The 26,288-nt window shown below is 43.4% G+C and overlaps 1 long non-coding RNA gene across 2 annotated transcripts in view; it reads left to right on the top strand.

The window, feature by feature from the left end:
• The window catches only part of LOC106508428, a 59,767-nt gene that overhangs the window by 32,437 nt on the left and 1,042 nt on the right, over positions 1–26,288 (top strand). The window contains exon 1 of one of the 2 annotated variants that reach the window (XR_002345279.1): positions 8,495–8,747. The exons of the other annotated variant lie outside the window; for it this stretch is intronic. This is a non-coding gene — a long non-coding RNA (uncharacterized LOC106508428). Of the gene's footprint in view, positions 1–8,494; positions 8,748–26,288 lie in introns of those variants that run through there. 2 annotated transcript variants of the gene reach the window in all.

The raw sequence follows: 26,288 nt of genomic DNA, 5'->3' as shown, positions 1-26,288 counted from the left end.
TCTCCTCTGTGGGTTCCTCAGTGTGTCTTGGGCCATAAATGCTGTTCCTTGGTCCCAGGCTCTGTCCATTCTCACTCTATATACCTTCTGAAGATTATGTTTCTGCAGATGCCTCTTCACTTGGCATCCATAGTTCAGATCTCTCCGCCGAGCTTCTGGCAGACAACTCAAATGCCAACTGGTGTCCTACTCTGCCCTGGATTCCTAATAGGTCAGAATGAGCACCCATCACCTTCTCATTCCTTCTCCCCTCAAATAAACCCCCTCTTCCAATATCCCCATCCACCCTGTCTCCTAAACCACAAACATGAGGGTTAAGCTTACTTCTCTCCCTATCTTGCTCCCCCTGCATCAGCAAGTTCTGCCCGTTTTGCCTATGAATTCATCTCAGACGGCCCCACATGGTGAGGCTGCCCCATGACTTTCCTCTCCTGATGCCGTGCAGTAGCCTCTTCCCTGAACTTGCTTTCCTCTGTCACTCAGTTCCACGTGCTGGAGTCAGAGTAGTGTTTCTGAAACATGATTTTAAACATGTCTTTCGCAGAGTTCCCTGGTGGCCTAATGGTTAAGGATCTGGCATTGCCACTGTTATGGCTCCGGTCACTGCTGTGGTGTGGGTTCAATCCCTGGCCTGGGAATTTATCCCATGGGCGTGGTGAAAACAAACAAACAAACCAAAAAACCCTGCAAAAACAAGGGAGTTCCCATTGTGGCTCGAGGTAACGAATCTGGCTACTACCCACCAGGATGTGGGTTTGAGCCCTGGCCTCGCTCAGGGGATTACATCCAACGTGCCGTGAGCTGCGGGGTAGGTCACAGACATGACTCGGATCCTGCATTGCTGTTGGCCAGGAGCTGCAGCTACAATTTGACCTCTAGGCTGGGAACTTCTATATGCCATAGGTGCCACCTAAAAAGCATGTTCAGTCCCTTTCCTGGGCATATGCAGCAGGCTTCCCGGTGGTGAGGCTTCTTGAAGGTTCTGGCAATGGCTAAATGGGGACAGAAGGTGCCTTTCAAGGAATGAGAGTGGCCACCTCCATTGCCTCCACATAGGGTGGGCCCTAATGGCCAGAGGGACCCCGTCCTTGTCCTGGAGAACCCTGCACTTTGACCCACTGCCTGCTCAGCCTGGGATTGTTCGATGAGCTCTAGACTGGATTCTGTCCAAACTGTGCCCCTAACTGTTGGGTGACTTTGGACAACCCTCTGGGCCTTTGTTCCCTGATTTATGAGATGGAGAGGGTTGTACTCGTGGATCTCAAAGCTATCTTCCAAGTCAAAGTGTCATAGAATTTTGAACCCTCTTATGACGGACTCTGAGTCATAATGGCGTCAAGCAGAGACAGAAGGCAGCACACCGAACCCGTCACTTCCCAGCTGAGAACCATGCCGAAGAAGCTGCCCTGTCTCGTCGCTGCTCAGCCTCCTCTTCGTCCTTCGTCTCCACCCCCCGTCCCAGCACAGCTTTCGGCTCCCTCCCTTCATCCTGTCCTGCCTCTGCTCCCCAGGACTTCCTGTCTCTTCACCCTGCACCTGCCTCAGTCACCAGTTCCTCAGACCACCCCAACCCCCTCCTTACCTCATGTGCAGACCGTCTCCCGCCTCTGACCAGTTTTTCCCCTTCCCACCTCCCTGCCTGGTCACCTCTACCTTGGCCTGTTCCCCTACTCCTCCTACCACCTGCCTGTGTAAGTGGCTCCCCTCTTCTCCCGCACCGCTCCCTTGACCCCTGCCCTCCTCCCCACCCTGCTTCTTCCCCCACCTGCATGGCCTTTGGGCCCAGGTAAGCCTCCCCGGTTCCCGCTAGGACATCGGCCCGAACCAGCCCTCACCAACCCTGATGATTCCCACTTGCCACCAGGGGGCCTTGTGTCCCTACCAGTGGGGCACCCGGGCCATCCCGGAACTCCTGGGAACGTGGTACGCAGCATCCTGGTGACCCGGGGGACGTGGGGGACACTGGATGATGACCAGCAGGCATTCAGCCTGGAGGAGCACCTCCCTCAGGTAACAGAATTCCCAAGGGGGCGGTCCTTAGCTCCTCCCATGTCTTGGTCGTCTTCCGCCTGAGTTTCGCCTGCATCCCATTTCCCATTCCCTACATCAAACATAAGTGGAGATTGTATTCTTTTTATCTAAGAGACTCCACAGTGAGGGAGAATTGCACGTGGGCTCTGAAGTCTAGCCCGTGTACCTCTCAACACTGAAGTCATGGACACTGATGCCACCCTGCACCAACAGTTTCTGGTTGCCATGACCTAGTACAGAGATCAGCTCAGAAGCACAAGACAGCTTTGTCCCAAGGATGGCGTGCATGGAATGCTCCGGAGACACTCTGTTTTCCTGGCTGTTTTGGGGGTGGTGGGGGTGGCCACACCTATGGCATGCAGAAGTTCCTGGGCCAGGGATTGAACCCATGACACAGCAGTAACAACACCAGATACTTAATCACTAGGCCACCAGGGAACTCCTTCCCCGCTTTTTCATAGCATCCAAAAAGCTTGGTGTGGCTCATTTGGTTTGCTTCTATAACTTGTTGATCAGCTCACAATATGCTTTTATCATTGGCCTGCCCAAGACACCTTTCTTGTCTTTTCATTTTTTTTTTTTTTTTTTTTTTTTTTGGCTTTTTGCCTTTTCTAGGGCCGCTCCCACAGTATATGGAGGTTTCCAGGCTAGGGGTCCAAACGGAGCTTCAGCCGCCAGCTTACGCCACTGCCACAGCAACGCGGGATCCGAGCTGCGTCTGCAACCTACACCACAGCCTCATGGCAACACTGGATCCTTAACCCACTGAGCAAGGCCAGGAGTCGAACCCGCAACCTCATGGCTTCTAGTCAGATTCGTTAACAACTGTGCCACACGGGATCTCCTTGTCTTTTCATTATTTACTTTTATGCCCATGTCTCACCTCTACTCCCCTCATTAAAAAAACAAAACAAAACAAAACAAAAAAAACGCAGGAGCTCCTGCTATGGCACAGTGGATCAGGCGTCCAGTGTTGTCTCTGCCGTGGTGCAGGTTCAACCCCTCACCCAGTGCAGTGGGCTAAGGATCTGGTGTTGCCGCAGCTATGGCATAGGTTGTAGCTGCAGCTCAAATTCCATCCCTGACCCGGGAACATCCATATGCCACAGATGTAGCCAAAACAACACCTCCTCTCAAAGGGAGTTCCCTGATGACCTAGTAGTTAAGGATTTGGGGTTGTCACTGCTGTGACAATTCCAAAACAACCATTCCCTCTTGATACCATGTGGGAATTCATGGGGATGGGTGCCCAGCACAGGGAACGCTGAATTAAAAGGTGCTCTAGGAGCTCCCTGGAGGCTCAGCAGGTTAAGGACCTGGTGTTGCTACCGCTGTGGCTCAGGTCACTGCTGTGGCGTGGGTTTGATCCCTGGCCTGGGAACTTCTGCATGCCTTGGGTGCGGGCGGAAAAAAAAGTTCTTTAGTCTTCCATCATTTACATATGACTTTTCTTGTTAGGGTGAGAAACAGTTCATCGTATGTGCGTATTCCTAAGACAAGTTCAGTAAACTCCCTCTGGGCCACTGATATGCCTGAGATCTAGGAAGAGAAATAATTTATTAAACCTGCAATATAACTTTTGGCTCTGCTAGGTGAAGACTTTTACAGCCAGCCTAGCGTTTACACATTTTCCTGGATCTCAGTGGACATTCTTTATCAGTCGGTGGAGGTTTGAGGCAACCACACGCACCAGTCAAGACTCCAGGCTCTCCCCTCGACCACTCCCCCAGCAAACATGAGCTACTAACTCATAGTTAGGCTTTGTTTATAAAGGAGCTGAGTACCAGACTTCTGCAACGTCTTTGCAATTTGTTCTCGTAATTGTTAGTATTACTGTTTACAGTCGTTACCATTATATGTCAATCTGTAATGCCTTGGGCTTTTGGTATCTAGTAAGTTGCTTTTCCTTGGGCAGCTTGCACCGCCTGCATCCTTCAGCTCTGCCTGGTTGGTTGGCCAGTCTTGAAGGGCATCTCCCTTTGTAATTGTCCCCTCATACCAGCTGGGCTACGGCTAAACCTTGGAAGATGCAAGACCAGGGCTGGCTGAGCTAGAGAAGAAGGCAGGGCCCGCCCTCGGGGAAAACACGACTCGTTTCTGGGCAGCTTCCTTCCAGCCACGCCATCTTGTCTGTTTCCCAGGAGTAATCCAGAGTAATCCTCTATGACTACCAAGGCTTCCCCACTCTGAAAATCCACCTGCTGCAGGAAGAGAGAGGTTTCCAAAGTTGGGATCAGAGCTGTGATTTTCTCAAAAGGTCTTTATTCTGGAATTTATAAGGCAGCGGGGTTTGGAAAGCAATGGTAGTCCTACCCAACCATAAATATCTGAATTCAAGATATTTTAAAAATAGACATTACTGAGACATGATTTACATAAAATAAAATGCCTGTTTTAAGGATACGGTTTGATGCGTTTTGATGAATACGTCTACTCCTCTGTAACCACGACCACCATCCAGTGTGGGGACTGTTCCCGTCATCTCCCCACATTCCTTCCTGACCCTCTGCGGTCAACACCACCCACCCCACGTCCTCAGGCAGCACCGGTTGACATTTTTTCCCTGTAACTGAGTCGCATGTGGTCTAGAATTTCATAAAACAGTATTTACTCTCTTGTGCCTGGTTTCTTTCACACAGCATGTGCTGTGTCTGCCATGCATCCGCGCTGTTGCATATGCCAGTGATTCATTCTATTGAGCGCTGAGGGGTATCCTGATACACTCACCTGCCACAGATTACTTTTGCATTGCACCTGTTGCTAGGTAGGACCGTTAAGAATCTGTTGCCTCTCCACTCCCAATCTACCCTTCATTACCTGCTCTGTGATAGTGGGCGAGCCCCCTTTCCTGGGGTCTCCTTGGCAGTGAGACCCATATCGAGCTGTGTCAGTAGGTGGCACTGAAGGGACCCTGCCGGAGGAAGAAAACGCTCCTCGGTGGAGCCTGCTTCTGCCTGCTGCTCTTTCTGCAACCGCACGCTGCCAGGGGCACAGCATGGGGCCACCCATAAACCTCCCGTCCCAACTGCATCTCCAGGGCATGAGTCGCCCGTGCGTTCAGAGCCCCAGGCCTAGCCGATGCCCAGCTCACGGCAGCCTCCCATCATGGACTGTGCACTGGGGTGCCACCCTGCTGAGGAGCAGTCTCTGACTGGCTGTGCACCAACCTGCCAGCCTCTGCCTACCAGCGACCTGGAAGGGTTTTCCGGTGGCCTCCAGACATGGGCACGTGTGTCCTGGGCCTTCACCGCTCAGCCTGCAGGTAGGTTCCTGACTTGGACTCTCCCGGGCACTTCCTGCCAGTACCTGCTGGCCTGGCGGCCGTGGACCGGGCCTGGCCCAGGCTCCCAGGGTACCTCGCAAAGCATTACCTGTTTGCAACAAGCTTTGCGTCCCAGCTTGAAGGGGAGGTCCCCTTCCAGTTTGTTCCTCCCCTAGAGGCTCCCTCTGCTGTAGAATATTCTGTTGATTTCCTGTACATCTTCTACACTGGTAGCAATAATTTTTAACATTAAAATTTCCTTGTTCACTTTCCACAGAAGAGAAAATCATGGACTTGGAGAAGAGACTTGTGGCTGCTGGGGGGAGAGGGAGGGAGTGGGAGGGATCGGGAGCCTGGGGTTATTGGATGCAACTGGGAATGGATTTACAAGGAGATCCTGCTGAGTAGCATGGAGAACTATGTCTAGATACTTATATTGCAACAGAACAAAGGGTGGGGGGAAAAATGCATACATGTAAGAGTAACTTGGTCCCCATGCTGTACAGCGGAAAAAAATTAAAATAAAGCAAGAAAAAAGTTTCCTTGTTCAAATTAATGTGTGTTTTCTACATTTTTTTCTGCCTTTTTTTTTTTCTTTTAGGACGACACCCACAGCATATGGAAGTTTCCAGGCTAGGGGTGGAATTGGAGCTGCAGCTGCCGGCCACAGCCACAGCCACGCAGGATCCGAGCCGCATCTGCGACCTACACCACAGCTCACAGCACTGCTGGAAACTTAACCCACTGGGCAAGGCCAGGGATCAAACCCGTGTCCTCATGGATACTATTTGGGTTCTTAACCCGCTGAGCCACGAGAGGAACTCCCTTGGTTTCTACGTTTTGATGGACCCCTGACAGAGACCTTTGACCTTGGTATTGTTTCCAGTTCAGGGCTACTGTGAATAAAGCGGCCGTGAACGTTTTTGTCGTTGGGTGGACACAGGCTTTCATTTTTTCTGATAAACAGCTAGAAGTAGAATTGCTGGGGCTTGGGGTAAATGTATAAGAAATTTGTAAGAATTTGCTAAACTGTTTTCCCTAGTGAATATACCATTTTATATTTCCATCAAACTGGCAATTTGTATATCTTCTTTTGTGATACATCTGTTTTAAGTCTTTTGCCCCTTTTAACGTTGCCTTATTAAGTTGTCATCTTACTATGAGTCATAATGGTATCTTTCAAAGAGAAGAAACGTTAATTTTGGTGAAATTCCATTTATCTTTTTCTTTTTCTTTTAGGGCCGGTGATTTCTATGTTCTAAGAAATCACTGCCTACCGTGAAGTTGTGATGATTTTTTCCTATATTTTCTTGTAGAAGTTTTATGATTTTAACCTTCACGTTCAGGCCTATGATCCATTTTCAGTTAATTTTTGTGTATAATGTGAAGCGGTTGAGTTGTTGCAACACTACTTGTTGAAAAGATTATTGAATGATTTTGGCACTTTTGTCAAAAATTATTTCTGCAGGAGTTTCCATTGTGGCTCAGCGGCAATGAACCTGACTAGCATCTGTGAGTCCGGCATTGCCGTGAGCTGTGGTGTAGGTCGCAGATACAGCTCGGATCCCGCGCTGCCATGGCTGTGGCATAGGCCAGCAGCTGCAGTTCTGATTCCACCCCTAGCCTAGGAACTTCCATATGCTGCAGGTGTGGCCCTAAAAAGACAAAAAATAAAAAATAAATGTATTTCTGCAGTGGTGCCCTTCACTGGTCTATCCTTGACCAGTTGCATTGTGACTTTGTAGTCAGTGCTGCCATCAGGCAACATAAGACTTCCAAATGGTTCTTCCTTTTCAAAATTGCTTTAGCTCTTCAAGGTCCTTTGCATTTCCAAATAAATGTTAGACTCAGCATGTCTGTTCCTGCTGGGATTTTTACGGAAAGTGCTCTGACTCTAGAGGTAAATTTGGGAAGAACTGACATCTTGACAATACTCTGCCTTTCAATGCATGACAGGGTCTAACTCTCCATGTGTTTAGGTTGTTTTGTTTGTTTTTTGTCGTTTTGCCTTTTTAGGGCCGCTCCCGAGGCATATGGAGGTTCCCAGGCTGGGATCTAATCAGAGCTGTAGACGCTGGCCTATGTCAGAGCCACAGCAATGCAGGACCTGAGCGACATCTGCAACCTACGTCACAGCTCATGGCAACGTCGGATCCTTAACCCACTGAGCAAGGCCGCAGCCTCACGCGTCCTAGTCGGATTTGTTAACCACTGAGCCACAACGGGAACTCCATCCATGTATTTAGGTTTTTAATTCCTGTCTCACCACATCTCTCGGCCCAGGCTTCTGCTATCACGCGTCCCTTTGACCACAGCTGGGAAGTTTCCACTTTTAAAGACCCAGGTGATTGGATTGGGTCCGCCCACGTAATCTCCCCATCTCAAAGGCCTTAATTTAGTCAAATGGGATTTTAGGCAAAGGGCCTTTGTGCCACGTAAATGAACATACTCGGTGGTCCTGAGCAGTAGGATGTGGGGGTCGTAAGGGCATTACTCTGCATGCCCCACTTTGCCACAGATAGTGCTATGATGTTATCCCTATGGATTACCTATCAGGTCACAGGGTCTGCATATAATTGGGCCGGGTAGCGCCAGCCTGCTCTCCAAAACGCTTGCACCTCGTACCCAGGTCCTGTCTTCACTTGGCATTATCCAGTTTTCTAATTTTGTCAGCCAATTATTATTATGATAAAGTGGTATCTCTTTACGGCTTTAATTTGCATTTTTCTGATTATAATGATTCAGAGGCTGTGTTCACATGCTTATTAACTCTCGGAATTTGCCTGTTTATTTCCTTTGCCTATTTTTCCATGGAAGTTTTTATCTTTTTAGTGTTGACTTGCCAGACTTCCTTGTACATTCTAGCTATTAATCCTTTGCCATTTTTTTGGCATTGTAAATTACCATTCTGCAGTCTGTTTAACTTCTGCCCAAAATGCCATTCATTAAATAGAAATCCCTCCTTTTAATGTAATCACACTACGCAGTTTTAATGTACGATTTGTGCCTTTGAAATATTAAAAGTTCTTCCTTGCCCTTGGTTCACAAAAAACTCTTTCTTGTACATTTTTCTTTTATTAACACTGCATTTAACCTTACAGTTCGGGCTCCTTAAAACACTCTGCGATTTACCTTTGTGTCTTGGTGTAGGTGGGGTATGGTCAGGCCACTCGGAATGGCTGTTCCTTTGCTCTCTGCACATTCTCTGCTCAGTCAGGCCCAGCTTCACTCACGTGACTCTCCAATACTCTTAATTATGGGGCTTAATGAGACACTGCCTGTGTGCTGCCCTCTGCCCCAGCTACTGGTTTCCATGGTAACTGATGAGCCAACCGGACGTCCATTCCCGTATAAATGGCAGCCTTCGTTTCCCCCCGCCCCCCGAGTCGTGAAGCTTGTTGCCTTTCCCTGCCTGCTGGCCCCCAGACACAGAGGCGGTGTCACGCCGGGACACGTAAGATCTCGTATCACATTAACCATCAGTGTCTCAGTTGCTGTTGCTGGGCTCTTCTGTCTTGAGGCTGGGCAGCTGCAAGGCTTGCAGGCCTGCAGGGTTCAGTCCAACAACTGGGGAGCCCATCAGGAGGTGGAGGAAACTCGTGAGTGCCGGGACGTCGGGAAATGAGAAGGGGGGAGGGAATGTTGTGGGGTGACCCCGAGCTGGCTGTCCACCGGCCTGGGGGCCCTGCGGCCGCTGGCCAACGTGAGCGGCATCTTTCTCCTCTTGATGACGTCCTGTTAACCTCAGAGTCTCTTCCAGTTTAAAAGCAGCAAGGCCCCTGCTTGGGCCTCCTCTGACTGCACGAGGATGGCTGGTGAATACAGACAAAATGCAAGCATACCCCTGACCCGCCACCCCTAAACAATTACAGACACAGGCATCAGGGGTGTTGACTCAGGGACAGGCTTGTGAATTGGATGTGGCCAATTACCTGAAAGGATTTGACTGGGGCCTGTAGCAATGGCCGGATAATAAGAGTACACTTGGGCTTCTGGTCTCAGGAAAGGGAGTAGAGCAATCATATGGTGTGGTGGCACAACAGCCATCTGCAGTCTACCGTGTGTCACAACAGGTGGAAGACGTTGTTAAAAAAAACCTACCCATGTCTTTGAACAATGCAGAAAAACCCCAACCAACCAAACAAAACCCCACACTATTTGGGGTCTAGAACAATTACATGTGGCATATGAGATCCTGTGGACAGCAATAGTGACCGAAGAGCCCACTTTACCAGCCATGAAGTTCAGGTGGGCCGATTAAAAATGACAAGCATTAGCCATTCCACCTGCCTTACAACCCCCTGTTGTCAGGCTAATTGACTAAACAGCAATTGAGATGGGAAACTCACTTTCAACATGTGGGCAGCTATCAAGTTCTATGAATGAGAACAATTTCTGGAGTTCCTGTCGTGGCTCAGGGGTTAACGAATCCGATTAGGAACCTTGACATTGCGGGTTCAATCCCTGGCCTCGCTCAGTGGGTTAAAGATCCGGCGTTGCCGTGAGCTGTGATGTAGGTCGCAGACGGGCTTGGACCTGGTGTGGCTCTGGTGTAGGCCAGCAGCTGTAGCTCCAATTAGACCCCTAGCCTGGGACCTTCCATATGCCATGGAAGCAGCCCTAGAAAAGGCAAAAACAAAACAAAAACAAAAAAACACCTGAATTTCCCAGGAGCAATCACCCCACGCTAAACCAGAGGCGACTAGTCGAAACATCTGAGTTCACCAGTTGGCCACGGAAGGACCTTTGCCGACTATTGGAATGGATACTAACTCACTTTGGCCCTGCCCCAGGGTCTACCCCCAGGAAAACACATTATAAAATGGCCCTGGGACTGGCGGGTAAGTCCCCAGTGATTTGAGTTTGCTGCCCATGGGCAACAGGGTTAGAAAGGGACTTAGAGAGTTCACCTGCCTTCTACCCAGGCCCACCGAAGACTCCTGCAATTAATCCGGCCCTGCCAAAGAAAGGCAGCATCACACTCACCCTGTGGTCCGCTGTGACACCACCTCTCCAGTATTTGGCACTGGCTATGGGCACTGAGAGCGGACAGGTGATAGGGTGACGTGGGCCAGGACAAAAACCACAGGCAAGGATGGCATTATCTCAGAAGGCTGTTACTCCTTGTTTGTTTGTTGTTAGGGCCGAGTCTTAGGCATATGGAGGTTCCCAGGCTAGGGGTCAAAGCAGAGCTCAGCTGCTAGCCTACACCACAGCCACAGCAACACCAGATCCAAGCCACGTCTGCAACGCCAGGTCCTTAATCCACTGAACGAGGCCAGGGATCAAACCTGCAACCTCATGGTTCCTAGTTGGATTCGTTTCTGCTGTGCCACGACAGGAACTCCTACTCCTTGTATTTTTCATAATAATCAAAACCCCCTGTGTGGAGTCCCCGTCGTGGCACAGCAGAAATGAATCTGACTAGGATCCATGCGAACACAGGTTTGATCCCTGGCCTCCATCAGTGGGTTAAGGATCCGGTCCTGCATGAACTCTGGTGTAGGTTGCAGACGGGGCTCAGATCTGGTGTTGCTGTGGCTGTGGTGTAGGCGGGCGGCTATAGCTTTGATTCGACCCCTAGCCTGGGAACCTCCATATACCACTAGTGTGGCCCTAAAAAAAAAAACAAAAAACAAAAAAAAAACCCTGTGGTGTTCCCGTTAGACGGCTCACATTTCACCCCTAGCCTGAGGGAGCTGGGGAATCTGATAGCAGACTGTGAGATGACAGCAGTGGCCTCTCTTTGAAATGTCTGATTGCTTGGTCTGTCACTGGCGGGCATAGTGACTATGCCCCCTGTGGGGACAATTAAAGACCCTTGTTGCCTTCCTCCTGTCCTGCATAACAAGTGCCTGGCTCCAAAATGGCCCACCTCTTGGAAAATTCCTATTTCTAGTGTACTAGGTATCTTACTTGTGATAATCTTTAGCTGCTGTTGTCTGTATTGCATTTGTGCTATTTTAGCTGCTGTTGTCTGCATGTGTGGTGTTTGGTGGCAGTGCCCTCTACATATCTGACCCCAGGGATATTGTGGAAGAGGGGGACCAAGATTGCAAGGGTCCTGCAGGACACGTGGGGGTGGCACATGGGGTCAGGCCATTCAAGATGGCTGTTCTCTTGCTCTCTCTACGTCCCCTGCTCGACCAGTCCCTGCTTCACTCACATGACTATCCAGTCCTCTTGGTTACAGGGCTTCATCAGCAACTGCCCGCGTGATTGCCTTCTGCCCGAGCCACTGGTTTCTCTGGTAACGGATGAGCCAAACTGACATCCATGCCTCCTATAAGTGGTAGCTTCCTTCAGCCCCAGGTGGCAAACACTGCTGCCATGTGCTGGCTGCTGGGTGTCCCCCCAAGACCTTTTGATTCGGACACACAAGATCCCTTGTCCAATAAGCCATTGATGGCTCCGATGCTGTGTCAGGGCTCTTTCTTCCCTCTGGAGGCTACTGCAAGGCTTGCAAGCCTATGGGGTGCAGCCCAACAGTAATTTGCCAGACAGTGAACCAGTTTTTCGGATACCTTTTAAACAATCCACTTTTAACCATTGTGTTAAGGTGCGCCTCTCATCATGTATTAATTTCCCAGACACCCATGGGCCAATCTTCAAGTTTTCTCTTCTTGAAACAGAAGTCGATTTAACTATTCATAGATTTATTGTACCTAAGTTGTAGAGTAAGTTAGTTAATATACCAATCATTTTTTTAGATTGCATTGAATTTACAGATTAATTTGGAGATGTTATCTTTAGATTTAAACTGTTTTATCCAAGAACAGGCAATGGCTCTTCGTCTATTTAGCGCTTCAGTGCTTAGAGTTTGAAAATCTCTCCCCAGGAGTTCCTGTTGTGGTTCAGTGGTAATGAACCTGACTAGTATCCATGAGGACTTGGATTCAATCCCTGGCCTTGCTCAGTGGGTTACGTTTCTGACATTGCTGTGAGCTATAGTGTAGGATTGCAGACATGGCTCAGATCCTGCATTTCTGTGGCTGTGTTGTAGACAGGCAACTGCAGCTCAGATTTGACCCTTAGCCTGGGAACTTCCTTATGCTGTGTGCGTGCAGCCTGGAAAGCAAAAAAAAAAAAAAAAAAAAAAAAAAATCTCTCTGTAGAGAAAAGCCATGTGAAAATTTTTCTCTGTAGAGTGCTTCCATATTGTTAAATAACCCATACTCAATTTAAATTGCTGTTGTGGAAAATATCTCATTTATTGGTTATAGCTATGACAGGGAAATGCAACTGATTCTTGTAGAGTGATCTTCTATCCAGCAACTTTGCTGAATGTTCTCATTACTTCTAATAATTGTTTTGTAAAAATTAGGTGGTAATCAGATTATCTATGAATGATAGCTTTATCTCTTCAATCCTTCACCTCTCTTTTTTTCCTGTCTTTATGGCATTTTACAGGATTCTTAGAGCTGTGTTAAGTGGTAGCAATAATAATGGAACTTGCATTGATTTTTCCCTAAATGATATGCCCACATATAACTTTATTAGTATTTATCCTGGTGTTCTCCAAGCTTCCTGGGTGTGTAGTTTGATGTCATTATTTTTTGGAAAATTATCAACCGTTATAAATTTCAAATATTTCTACTCTACTTTTTTCTCCTCTGGTATGTACATGGTATACCTTTTTAGAAACCCCCAATAGTTCTTGGATGTTCCATTCTGGTATTTGCACTTCTTTTTTCTCTTTTCATTTCAATATGGGAAATGTCTATTGATCTATCTTCAAGCTCAGATTCTTTTCTTGACCGTGTCATCTAATAATGACTATCAAGGGCATTCTTCTATTCTATATTGATTTTTAGCATTCTTTTGATTGTTTTTAGAGTCTTCCTCTCTCTAGTTGCATTACTCATCTGTCTTGCATGTGGTCTTTTTCGTTGGAGCCTTTTACATGTTAATAAGAGCTGTTAATAATTAATAAGAGCTGCCTAATGATACCAAAGCATATGTCATATCTGATTCTGGTTCTGCAGCTTTTTCTTTTCAGGCTGAGTTTTTTCTTGCCTGTAGTATGTCTAATATTTTGTTGAAAGTTGGACATGGTATACTGGGGAGCACAATATATTGGCTAATAGGAACTGAGGTTAATATGCCTTAATGTGTGGTTTTATGTAAGTCTGGCCAGGAGCTGGACTATTTAAATCTCCCCTCTTGATTTGGGGTTTCCCTAAGAATTTCTGTGTCTTGCAGCTGTTTCAACTGTAATCCACTAGATTCCTATCACATGGAGATAAGTTGTAGGGCAGAGGAAGAGTTCTGTAACACTGTGATTGCATCTCATTCTTTTAATAGGTCTATTTCCCTGTCTTGTGACTTTCGCAAATGTTTTCTTCTCACCTTAAGTGAGGCAGAAAATCTAGAAGGCCCTAGAGTGGGGAAAAGACCCTTCTGGTGTGGGATGGGCTCTGGTTAAATGTTTTCCCTGGAAGTGGGCCTTTGTTACGGAGGAGGCTCTGTATGTATTTCAGAACTATTTCTCTTCCCTTCCTCCTGATAAAACCACTAGATCTTAGATCTTTACTGTGGGTGCCCAGAGAAAAAGCCCATAAAAGTATGCCCTCTTCCCAAGATTGTAGCACTCTTGCTGTTTCTCATTTTTGAAACTAGTCCACACTCAGCCTCTAGCCATTTGTTAATATTAATGTTTAAATGTTCCCATCCATTTTTGGCTCCTGTGGATTTTCTTGGTGAGCACATATTAGCTCAAATTCTCGGTATGTGCTTGTCTCTCCAGATTTCAAGGTAATAATTTGCCTTGCAATATCAGTTCTCTGACAGGTCCAAGAAACATCACTGATTCTCATTGTGTTGATCTTAAAAGAATGTTCTACCCTTTTTTAAAAATTTTTTTATGATTTTTATTTTTTCCATTATAGCTGGTTTACAGTGTTCTGTCAATTTTCTACTGCCTAGCAAGGTGACCCAGTCACACATACATGTATACATTCTTTTTTCTCACATTATCATGCTCCATCACAAGTGACCAGACATAGTTTCCAGTGCTATACAGCAGGATGCCATTGCTTATCCATTCCAAAGGCAATAGTTTGCATCTATTAACCCCAAGTTCCCCGTCCATCCCTCCCCCTCCTTGGCAACCACAAGTCTATTCTCCACGTCCATGAGTTTCTTTTCTGTGGAAAGGTTCATTTGTGTCATATATTAGATTCCAGGTAGAAGTGATATCATATGGTATTTGTCTTCCTCTTTCTGACTTACTTCAATCAGGATGAGGGTCTCTAGTTCCATCCATGTTGCTGCAAATGGCATTCTTTTGTTCTTTTGTATGGCTGAGTAGTATTCCATTGTGCACATACACCACATCTTCCTAATCCAATCGTCTGTCGATGGACGTTTATGTTGTTTCCATGTCTTGGCTATTGTGAATAGAGCTGCAATAAACATGTGGGTGCATGTGTCTTTTCCAAGGAAAGTTTTGTCCAGATACATGCCCAAGACTGGGGTTGCTGGGTCATATACTAGTTCTAAGTATAGTTTTCTGAGGTATCTCCATACTGTTTTCCATAGTGGTTGTGCCATCTTACATTCCCACCAACTGTGCAGGAGGGTTCCCTTTTCTCCACACCGCCTCCAGCATTTGTTATTTGTGGGTTCATTAATGACGGCCTTTCTGACTGGTGTGAGGTGATACTTCATGGTAGTTTTGATTTGCATTTCTCCAGTAATCAGTGATGTTGAGCATTTTTTTCACATGCTTGTTGGCCATCTGTACATCTTCTTTGGAGAAATGTCTATTCAGGTCTTTTGCCCATTTTCAATTGGGTTGTTGGCTTTTTTGCTGTTGAGTTGTATAAGTTGTTTGTGTATTTTAGAGATTAAACTCTTGCCAGTTGCATTGTTTGAAACTATTTTCTCCCATTCTGTAAGTTGTCTTTTCGGTTGTTTTTTTTTTTTTTTTATGGTTTCCTTTGCTGTACAGAAGCTTGTCCTTTTGATGAGGTCCCATTGGTTTATTTTTGCTTTTATTTCTGTTGCTTTGGGAGACTGACCTGAGAAAACATTTGTAAGGTTGATGTCAGAGAATGCTTTGCCTCTGTTCTTTTCCAGGAGTTTGAAGGTATCTTGTCCTATGTTTAAGTCTTTAAGCCATTTTGAGGTTATTTTGGGCGTGGTGTGAGGTGTGTCCAGTTTCATTGACCTACATGCAGCCGTCCAGGTTTCCTGAGCACCACTTACTGAAAAGACTGTCTTTTTCCTATTTTATATTCTTGCCTTCTTTGTTGAAGATTAATTGACCACAGGTGTATGGGTTTATTTCTGGGTTTTCTATTCTGTTCCATTGGTCTGTGTGTCTGTTTTGGTACCAGTACCACACTGTCTTGATGACTGTGGCTTTGTAATATTGCCAGAAGTCTGGGAGAGTTATGCCTCCTGCTTGGTTTTTGTTCCTCAGGACTGCTTTGGCAATTCTGGGTCTTTTGTGGTTCCATATAAATTTTTGGATTGTTTGTTCTAGTTCCGTGAAAAATGTCATGGGTATTTTGATAGGGATTGCATTGAATCTATAGACTGCTTTGGGTAGTATGGCCATTTTTATAATATTAATTTTTCCAACCCAGGAGTATGGAATATCTTTCCATTTCTTTGAATCCTCTTTAATTTCCTTGATTAATGTTTTATAGTTCTGAGCATATAAGTCTTTCACCTCTTTGGTCAGGTTTATTCCCAGGTATTTGATTTTTTTGGGTGCAATTTTAAAAGGTATTGTATTTTTGTATTCCTTTTCTAATATTTCATTGTTAGCATACAGAAATGCAACTGATTTCTGAATGTTAATCTTATATCCTGCTACTTTGCTGAATTTGTTGATTGTTTTTGGATTGAGTCCTTAGGGTTTTCTTTTTTTTTTTTACTCAATGAATTTATTACATTTATAATTGTACAATGATCATCACAATCCGATTTTATACAATATCCATCCCACAACCCCAGTGCATCCCCCACACCCTGAACTGTCTCCTTTGGAAACCATAAGGTTTTTAAAGTCTGTGAGTCAGTATCTGTTCTGCAAAGAAGTTCATTGTGTCCTTTTTTTCAGATTCCACATGTCAGTGAAAGCATTCGATGTTGGTGTCTCATTATATGACTGAGTTCACTTAGCATGATAATTTCTGGTCCATCCATGTTGCTAAAAATGCCGGTATTTCATTCCTTTTAATGGCTGAGTAATACTCCATTGTGTATATGTACCACATCTTCTGGATCCACTCCTCTGTCGATGGACATTTAGGTTGTTTCCATGTTTTGGCTATTGCAAATAGTGCTGCAATGAACATTGGCGTACATGCATCTTTTTGAGTCATGGTTTTCTCTGGGTAGATGTCCAGGAGTGGGATTGCTGGATCAAAATAGTTCTATTTTTAGTTTTCTGAGGCATCTCCATAATGTTTTCCCCAGTGGTTGCACCAATTTACAATCCCACCAACAGTGTACTAGTGTTCCTTTTTCTCCACACCCTCTCCAGCACTTATTGCTTGTAGACTTTTTGATGATGGCCATTCTGGCTGGTGTAAGGTGGTACCTCATAGTGGTTTTGATTTGGATTTCTCTAATAATGAGTGATGTTGAACATCTTTTCATGTGTTTTTTGGCCATCTGTATGTCTTCTTTGGAGAATTGTCTGTTTAGATCTTCTGCCCATTTTTTGATAGGGTTGTTTGTTTTTTTGATATTGAGCAGTAGGAGGTGATATGAATTTTGGAGATTAATCCCTTGTCAATCGACTCATTTGCAAATATTTTTTCCCATTCTGTGAGTTGTCTTTTCATATTCTTTCATTTTGTTTCTTTTCTGTGCAGAAACTCTTAAGTTTAATTAAATCCCATTTGTTAATTTTTGTCTTTACTGTCATTACTCTAAGAGGTGGATCTGAGAAGATGTTGCTGTCCTTTACATTGGAGAGTGTTTGGCCTCTGTTTTCCTCTAAGAGTTTTATAGTATCTGGTCTTGTATTTAGGTCTTTAATCCATTTTGAGTTTACTTTTGTGTATGGTGTTAGGGAGTGTTCTAATTTCATTCTTTTACATGTGGCTGTCCAGTTTTCCCCGTACCACTTATTGAACAAGCCGTCTTTTCTCCATAGTATATTCTTACCTCCTTTGTCATAGATTAGTTGGCTGTAGGTGTGTGGGTTTAATTCTGGGCCTTCTATCCTGTTCCACTGATCTATATTTCTGTCTTTGTGTCAGTACCATATGGTTTTGATGACTGTTGCTTTGTAGTATAATCTGAAGTCAGGGAGCCTGATTCCTCTAGCTCCATTTTTCTTTCTCAGGATGTCTTTGGCTATTCTAGGTCTTTTGCACTTCCAGACAAACTTTAAAATATTTTTTTCGAGTTCTGGGAAAAATGTCCTTGGTGATTTGATAGGGATTGCACTGAATCTGTAGATTGCCTTGGGTAGTATAGTCATTTTGATAATACTGACTCTTCCAATCCAAGAGCATGGTATGTCTTTCCATCTATTTGTGTCAACTTGATTTCTTTCATCAGCATCTTATAGTTTTCAGAGTACAGGTCTTTTGTCTCTTTAGGTAGGTTTACTCCTAGGTATTTTATTCTTTTGGATGTGATGGTAAACGGAATTGCTTCCTTAATTTCTCTCTCTGATCTTTCATTGTTAGTATATAGAAATTCTGTCAATTTCTGTGTATTAATTTTGTATTCTGCGACTTTGCCAAATTCATGGATGAGCTCTGTTTTCTGGTCGAGTCTTTAGGATTATCTAGGTATAGTATGTCATCTGCAAATAGTGATAGTTTTACTTCTTCCTTTCCAATTTGGGTTCCTTTTATTTCTTTTACTTCTCTGATTGCTGTGGCTAGGACTTCCAGAACTATGTTGAAGAGTGGTGGTGAGAGCAGACATCCTTGTCTTGTTCCTGATCTAAGCCGGAATTCCTTCAGCTTTTCACCATTGAGAATGATGTTCGCTGTGGGTTTGTCATATATGGCCTTTATCATGTTGAGGTAGGTTCCCGTTATGCCCACTTTCTGAAGGGTTTTTATCAGAAATGGGTGTTGGATTTTGTCAAAGGCTTTTTCTGCATCTATTGAGACGATCATATGGTTTCTATTCTTCAGTTTGTTAATGTGGTGTATCACACTGATGGATTTGTGGAAATTGAAGAACCCTTGTAGCCCTGGGATAAATCCCACTTGATCATGATGTACAATTCTTTTAATGTATTGTTGAATGCGGTGTGCTAGTATTTTGTTGAGGATTTTTGCATCTATGTTCATAAGTGAAATTGGCCTGTAATTTTCTTTTTTTGTGGAGTCTTTGTCTGGTTTTGGTAGCAGAGTGATTGTGGCCTCATAGAATGAGTTTGGGAGTGTCCCTTCCTCTGTGATTTTTTGGGAATAGTATCATAAGGATAGGTATTAGCTCTTCTCTAAATGTTTGATAGAATTCGCCTGTGAAGCCATCTTGTCTTGGGCTTTTGTTTGTTGGAAGTTTTTTAATCACAGTTTCCATTTCAGTCCTTGTGATTGGTCTGTTCATCTTTTCTATTTCATCTTGGGTTAGTCTTGGAAGATTGTCCTTTTCTAAGAATGTGTCCATCTCTTCTAGGTTTTCCATTTTATTGGCACATAGTTGCATGTAGTAGTCTCTTATGATCCTTTGTATTTCTGTGATGTCCATTATTACTTCTCCTCTTTCATTTCTAATTTTATCGATTTGAGTCCTCTCTCTTTTTTTCTTAAGTCTGGCTAAGGGTTTATAAATTTTGTTGATCTTTTCAAAGAATCGTCTTTTAGTTTCATTGATCTTTTCTATAGTTTTCTTCGTTTCTGTTTCATTGATTTCTCCTCTGATCTTTATGCTTTCTTTCCTTATACTAACTTTAGGTCTTGTCTGTTCTTCTCTGTAGCCACTTTAGATGTAAGGTTATGTTGTTTATCTGAGCTTTTTCTTGTTTCCTGAGGTGGGCTTGTATTCCTATAAACTTTCCTCTTAGAACGGCTTTTTCTGCACACATCGGTTTTGGAGTGTCATATCTTTGCTGTCATTTGCTTCTAGGTATTTTTTAAATTTCCTCTTTGATTTCATCTGTGATCCATTGGTTGTTTAGTAGCATATTGTTTAGTCTCCATGTGTTTGTGTTTTTTGCAGTTTTTTTCTTGTTGTGGATTTCCAGTCATATAGCATTGAGGTCGGCAAAGATGCTTGATACGATATCAATTTTCTTAAAGTTACTGAGGTTTGATTTGTAGCCCAGGATGTGATCAATCTTAGAGAATGTTCCACGTGCACTTGAGAAGAATGCGGATTCTGTTGTTTTTGGATGGAATGTCCTATGTATCTATGTATCTGGTCTAATGCTTGATTCAGGGCCTGTGTTTCCTTATTGATTTTCTAAGTGGATGATCTGTCCACTGCTGTAAGTGGGTTGTTAAAATCCCTCACTATTGTTGTATTATTGTCAATTTGTCCTTTTAAGATTGTTAGCAGTTGTCTTATATATTGTGGTGAACCTATGTTGGGTGATATTTAAAATTGTTATATCTTCTTCTTGGATTGATCCTTTGATCATTAGGTAGTGACCTTCCTTGTTCCTTAAAATATTCTTCATTTTAAAGTCTATTTTGTCTGATATGAGTATTGCTACTCCAGCTTTCTTTTGATTCCCCTTTTGCATGGAGTATTTTCTTCCATCCTCTCACTTTCAATTTGTATGTGTCCCTAGAAGTGAAGTGGGTCTCTTGAAGACAGCATATGTATATGGGTCCTGTTTTTGTATTCATTCAGCCAGACTATGTCTATTGGCTGGGGTGTTTAGTCCATTAACATTTAAAGTAATTATTGATATTATGTTCTTATTGCCATTTTATTAATTTTTTTGGCTTTGTTTTTGTTGCTCTTTTTTCTTCCCTTCTCTTGTTCTCTCCTCTTGTGGTTTGATGACTATCTTTGCTGTTGTATTTGAGTTGATTTTTCTTATTTGTTTGTGTATCAATTGCAGAGTTTTGGTTTGCAGTTATTCTAAAGTTTTGATATAAGAGTCTATATATATATAGGAGATTGTTTTAAGCTGTTGGTCTCTTAATTGCAAGTGCATCTCCAGTGTCCTGCATTTGTACCCTCCTCTTCTTATGATTTCTGATTTTGGTGGCATAATTGTGCATGGATGATTTCGTATCTTTACTGCATACATACCTTTACTGGTGAGCCTTGTCACTTGCGGTATTTTTGTTTCCTCTTTCGGCCTTTTCTTTTCTGTCTAGAGCAGTTCCTTTAGTATTTGTTGTAAAGCTGGTTTAGTGTTGCTGTATTCTCTTATCTTTTGCTTATCTTAAGCTTTTGCTTTCTCCTTCAAATCTGAATGAGAGCCTTGCTGGGTAGAGTGATCTTGGTTGGAGGTTTTTTCCTTTCATCACGTTAAGTATATCATGCCACTCTCTTCTGGCCTGCAGAGTTTCTGCTGAAAAATCTGCCGATAACCTTACCAGGGTTCCCTTGTATGTTATTTTTTTCTTTTCCCTAGTGGCTTTCAATATTTTTCTCTTTGTCTTTTGTTTTGGCCAGTTTGATTAATATGTATCTCAGGGTATTCCTCCTTGGGTTTATTTTATATGGTACTCGTTGTGCTTCCTGGATTTGAGTGAGTGGTTCCTTTCCTATGTTAGGGAAGTTTTTGGCTATTATCTCTTGGAATATTTTTTCTGTCCCCTTCTCTCTCTCTTCTACTTCTGGCACCCCTATAATATGGATGTTGCTGCATTTAACGTTGTCCCAGAGTTCTCTGAGACTCTCTCCATTTCTTTTCAATCTTTTTTCTCTTTTCTGTTCCACATCCATAATTTCCACTAATCTGTCCTCCACCTCGCTTATTTCTTGTTCTGCCTCCTGTATTCTGCTGTTGGCTGCTTCTAATGAATTTTTTGTTTCTGTTATTGTATTTTGCATCTCTTCTTGTTTAAGTTTTATATCTTGTATCTCTTTGCTCAGTGTTTCCCGTAAATTATCCATCTTTGCCTCCAGATTATTTCTAATGTCTTGCATCATCTTCAGCATCAACAGTTTAAAGTCTTTTTCCTGGAGGCTAAGAATTTCCTGATCACTTAGCTGTTTTTCTGGGGGTTTTTCATTCTCCCTCATCTGAGGTATAGTTCTGTCTTTTCATGTTTATAGGTTTTTGTTGTGGTGACCTTTTTACAGATAATAGAGTTGTAGCCTCTCTTATTTCTGGTGGCTGCCCTCCCTGTGGCTGAAGTTGGTATGGGGGCTTGCTGTAGGCTTCCTGATGGGAGGGACTGGTGCCTGCCCACTGGTAGGTGGAGCTGATTCCTATCCTCTGGTGGGTGGGGCTTTGTCTCTGGGTGAGATTAGAGGTTGCTGTGTGCCTGGGGGGAGGGGGTCTTTAGGTAGCCTGTTTACTGATGGGCAGGGCTGTGATCACACCTGGATTGTTGTTTGGCCTGGGGCTTCTCAGCACTGATGGGTGGGGCCAGATTTTCCCCAAATGGCCACCTCCAGAGAAAGGCACACTGATGAATATTCCCCAGAGCTTTGCTTCCAATGTCCTTCCCCAACAACAAGCCACATTCACCCTTGTTTTCCCAGGATGTTCTCCAAGAACTGTAGTCAGGTTTGACCCAGATTCTTATGGAGACTTAGCTTTGCCCCGGAACCCAGTGCACATGAAAGTCTGTGTGCGCCTTTTAAGAATGGGGTCTCCATTTCCCCCAGTCCCGTGGAGCTCCTGTGCACCAGCCCCACTGGCCTTCAATGCCAGATGCTCCAGGGGGTCTTTCTCCCAGTGCCAGATCTCTACACATGGAAGTTTGATGTGGGGCTCAGACCTCTCACTCCTGTAGGTGAGTCTCTGTGATACAGTTACTTTCCAGTCTGTGGGGCTTCCCACCCGGGAGGTATGGGGTTGCTTATATCATGTAATCGCCCCTCCTACTTCTTGATGTGGCCTCCTCTTTGTCTTCTGAAGAAGGATATCTTTTTGAAAGTTTCTGGTCCATTGGGTTGAAGATTGCTCAATATTTGGTTGTAAATTTTGTTGTTTTTAGGAGAGAAGTTGAGCTCCAGTCCTTCTGCCATCTTAATCCCTCCTCCTCATGGTTTTCTATATATAGTATCATGTCATATGCATATGGTGACTCTTTTACCTCTTCTGTTCCAATTTGGATACCTTTTATTTCTTTCTATTGCCTCATTGCTGTGGCTAGGACTTCTAATACTATGCTGAATAAAAGTGGTGAGAGTGGGCCTCCTTGTCTTGTTCCAGATTGTAGTGGGAAGGCTTTCAGCTTTCCTCATTGAGTATTATATTTGCTGTGGTTTGTCGTAAATGGCTTTTATTATGTTCAGATATGTTCCCTCTATACCCACTTTGGTAAGAGTTTTTATCATGAATGGATGTTGGACTTTGTCAGATGCTTTTTTCTGCAGCTATTGAGATGATCATGTGGTTTTTTACTTTTCTTTTGTTAATGTGGTGTATGACACAATGTATTGATTTGTGTATGTTGAACCATCCTTGTGAACCTTGGATGAATCCCATTTGGTCATGACATATGATCTTTTTTATATGTTGTTGGATTCAGTTGGCTAAAATTTTGTTGAGAATGTTTATCTCTATATTCATCAAAGATATTGGCATATAGTTTTCTTTTTTGGTGGTATCTTTGTCTGGTTTTGGTATTAGGGTGATGGAGTTGTCATAGAATGTCTTTGGGAGTGTTCCTTCTTCAACCTTTTGGAAAAGTTTAAGGAGGATGGGTATAAGTTCTATTTTGTGCTTGGTAGAATTCACCTGAGAAGCCATCTGATCCTGGACTTTTATTTGTATGGAAAGTTTTTATTATATACCCAATTTCATTTCTAGTGATCAGTCTGTTCAGCTGATCTATTTCTTCTTGATTTAGTTTTGGCAGGCTGTAAGTCTCTAAAAAGTTGTCCATTTCTTCTAGGTTGTCAAATTTGTTGGCACACAATTGTTCATAGTATTCTCTTATGGGTTTTTGTATTTCTGCAGTATCCATTGTGATTTCTTCCTTTTTCATTTCTTATTTTGTTTATTTGGGTTTTTTCCTCTCCTCTTCTTAGTGAGTCTGGCCAGAGTTTTGTCAGTTTTGTTTACCTTTTCAAAGAACCAGTTCTTGGTTTTATTGTTTTTTTTTCTATTGTTTTTTGAATCTCTATTTTATTGATTTCTTCTCTGATCTTTATGATTTCCTTCCTTCTGCTCACCTTAGGTTTTGTTTGTTCTTTTTCTAATTCATTTAGGTGGTGGGTTAAGTTGTCAATTTGAGATTTTTCTTTTTATTCTTCTTCTTCTTTTTTTTTTTGTCTTTTTGCCATTTCTTGCACTGCTCCTGTGGCATATGGAGGTTCCCAGGCTAGGGGTCGAATCAGAGCTGTAGCTGCCAGTCTACGCCAGTGCCACAGCAATGCGGGATCCAAGCCATATCTGCAACTTACACCACAGCTCACAGCAATGCTGGATCCTTAACCCACTGAGCAAGGCCAGGGATCGAACCTGCAACCTTATGGTTCCTAGTCGGATTAGTTAACCACTGAGCCATGATGGGAACTCCAGAGATTTTTCTTCTTTTTCGAGGAAGGCCTGTATTGCTATGAATTTCCCTCTGAGCACTGCTATTGCAGCATCCCATAGATTTTGAGTGTTTGTGTCTTCATTATCATTTTCCTCGAGGTAGTTTTTAATTTCCTTCTTTATTTCCTCATTGACCCATTAGTTTTTTAGTAGCATGCTGTTTAGTCTCCTCGTAGTTAGTTTTTTCTCATTTATTTTCCTGTGGTTGGTTTGTAGTTTCATGCCATCATGGTCAGAGAAGATACTTAAAATAATTTCTATACTCTTAAATTTGTTGAGGTTAGCTTTGTGCCCCAGTATGTGATCAATCCTTGAGAATGTTCCATGTGCACTTGAATAGAATGTATATTTTGATTTTCTTGGATGTAATGTCTTGTAAATGTGAATTAAATCTATCTTTTCTATTGTGTCATTTAGGATCTCTGTTGCCTTATTGATTTTCTGTCTAGAGGATCTGTCCATTGATGTGAGTGGAGTGTTAAAATTCTCCTATTATTGTGTTCTCATCAATTTATCCTTTTATGTCTGTTAGTATTTGTTGTAGGTATCTGGGTGCTCCTATATTAGGGGCATATATTTTGAAGACTGTAATAACCTCTTCTTGAATAGATCCTTTTTACCATTAAATAGTATCCGTCTTTTTCTTTATGGCCTTCATTTTAAAGTTTATTTTGTCTGATATGAGTATTCCACTCCTGCTTTCCTATCTTGTCCGTTGGCATGAAATATCTTTTCCCATACTCTGGTTTCTCTTCATATCATGTAAATCTTTCACCTTCTTTTAATTTTAATTAATTAATTTATTTATTTAGCCACACTCATGGCATGTGGAAATTCTGAGACCAGGGATCAAACCTGCACCACAGCAGTTGACCATACTGGATTCTTAACTCACTGAGCCATCAGGGAACTTGTTTTTGTTTTTAATTGCTGCCTTCCCAGCATATGGTCCAGGGATCGAATCTGAGCTGCAGCCAGAATCTACGTCACAGCTGCAGCAACACAGGATTCTTTAACCTGCTGTACTGGGCTGGGGATTGAAACTGTGCAAACCCAACAACCTGAGCCACTGTAGTTTAACTTTTTTTTTCCTTTCAATGACCGCACCCATGGCATATGGAGGTTCCCAGGCTAAGGGTCCAATTGGAGATACAGCTGCTGGCCTACGCCATAGCCACAGCAACATCAGATCTAGCTGCATCTGCTACCTACACCACAGTTCATGGCAATACCACATCCTTAACCCACTAGAGCAAGGCCAGGGATCGAAACCACAACCTCATGGTTCCTAGTTGGATTTGTTTCTGCTGTGCCACGAGTGGGTTAAGTTTGATTCTTAACCCACTGTGCCACAGCAGGAACTCCCATGTTTTTCTTTTTAACATAATATTTGCTATAGGTGTATTGTATATACCTCTTATCAAATTAAGAAAGTTTCCTTCTATTTGCCCAAAGTTTTATTACAAATAAGATTAAATCTTATGAAATGCCTTTTCTGCATCAGGATAATTATGATTTTCCTCCTTCAGTCTATTGATGTGGTGAATTATAGTGATGAGTTTTTCTCATGAGCCACCCTTGCATCCCTGGGATGAACGTCACTTGATTATGATTATCATTTTTCATACACTGTTGGATTTTATAGTTTGTATTTGGGCTTTTTGCATCTACTTGATTCTATTTCTGTTATCTTAGTATTTACTCTAGACTTTAGGGATACTTAAGGAAGACTGAAGCTATTCAATGTCTTTAGCCTCCTTAAGAATATTCCAAGGACCAGTTTTTGTGCTATCATTCTCCAGTATTTCAGATCATGACTACACTACTTAATTTTAAAAATTAAGCATTATCATAGTTCTATAATCTGCATGTTAGTAATCTTAAAAAGATACCTCTGCCCATTTTTCTTCCTTACATTGCAGCCCTTCCGTTAAGGATCATTTCCTTAATAGGAGCACACATAGCATTTACTATGTGCCTGTTGGGTTCTAAGCACTTTTTCCTCACTTTAATCTCCCAGTAACCCTATAAGGTTTGTACTATAGTCCTTCTCTCTGAAGAACATCCTTTAGAATTTCTTTCTCTGGGAGTTCCCATCATGGCTCAGTGGGAACAAACCCAACTCTTATCCATGAGGACTTGGGTTTGATCCCTGGCCTCACTCAGTGGATTAAGGATCTGGTGTTGCCATGAGCTGTGGTGTAGGTTGCAGATGGGGCTCGGATGTGGCATTGCCATGGCTGTGGCATAGGCCAGCAGCTACAACTCCAATTGGACCCCTAGCCTGGGAACCTCCATATGCCGTGAGTGTGGCCCTAAAAGACCAAAAACAAAAGAAAAAAATTCTTTCTCTGGATCTCAGTTTCTGTTGTTTGTCCCTCTTGTATT

The sequence above is a fragment of the Sus scrofa genome, chromosome 6 (assembly GCF_000003025.6).
Source record: "Sus scrofa isolate TJ Tabasco breed Duroc chromosome 6, Sscrofa11.1, whole genome shotgun sequence".
NCBI lineage: Eukaryota > Metazoa > Chordata > Mammalia > Artiodactyla > Suidae > Sus > Sus scrofa.
Note: the sequence above shows the minus strand (reverse complement) of the source record. Positions and strands in the feature narration are given on the sequence as shown.